This window comes from Anarrhichthys ocellatus, unplaced genomic scaffold, assembly GCF_004355925.1.
Source record: "Anarrhichthys ocellatus isolate YVR2014 unplaced genomic scaffold, GSC_Weel_1.0 scaffold42, whole genome shotgun sequence".
In the NCBI taxonomy this organism is placed as follows: Eukaryota; Metazoa; Chordata; class Actinopteri; order Perciformes; family Anarhichadidae; genus Anarrhichthys; species Anarrhichthys ocellatus.
In genome coordinates this window covers 2,018,693-2,019,501 of record NW_022280072.1, presented here as the reverse complement: position 1 = coordinate 2,019,501, position 809 = coordinate 2,018,693, and positions in this window count along the sequence as shown.

Below are 809 nucleotides of genomic sequence, written 5' to 3'. Positions count from 1 at the left end.
GAGACATTAAAACGTGGTGTCTCTATGAGAGAGAGACATGCCGGTCTTCCCTCTGCTAGATTAATGTCTCTCCTCTTCTTCTCCTCCATCTCAAGCACCAGCTCCCTCCATCCTGCACGACCTTCCCTCCTCCGAGAGAGAAAGAGAGGCCATCCATCCATTCACTCGCTCGTCCGTACATCCATCCGCCCATCCGGCTGACTGATGCCCGGGAGGGGAACGAGTCTGTCAAGATCCCTGAACCTCAGCAGAGTCTCTCCCTCTCTCCCCCCTCTCTCCCTCCTTCCCCTTGCCATTAGAAGTGGTTGAAGGACTGATTGTAAGGACAGCATATCTGTAGGGTTAATATTAATGTGCGGAGACAGAGGACAAAGTCTCCCTGCAGAGAGCATTACTTTGACATATGCTCCCTGATTCTCTACCTACTCCTCGAACTCCCTTTCTGTCTTATCCTCCTCCCTCCCATCCTCCCTACTATCTGTCTTTTTCAATTCCTCGTGTCCTCTCACCTTGTCTTTCTCTTGTTTCTTCTCCTCTTCACTCTCTACCTCTCTCTCTCTCTCTCTCTCTCTCTCTCTCTCTCTCTTTCAGTGCAGAGGGGTTTTGGAGCATCAGGAAGGGGAATGAGACGAAGAGAAATGAGGGCTATAAAGAAGAGGGATTGAACTGCTGAGGGATCATGCAATATGGCTGCCATGTGGGAGGCCACTGGCTACCGTGTCCTGTCTGTCTAGTACCCTGCACTTTTGAATTACTGCTGGGCACACACACACACACACACACACACACACACACACACACACACACAC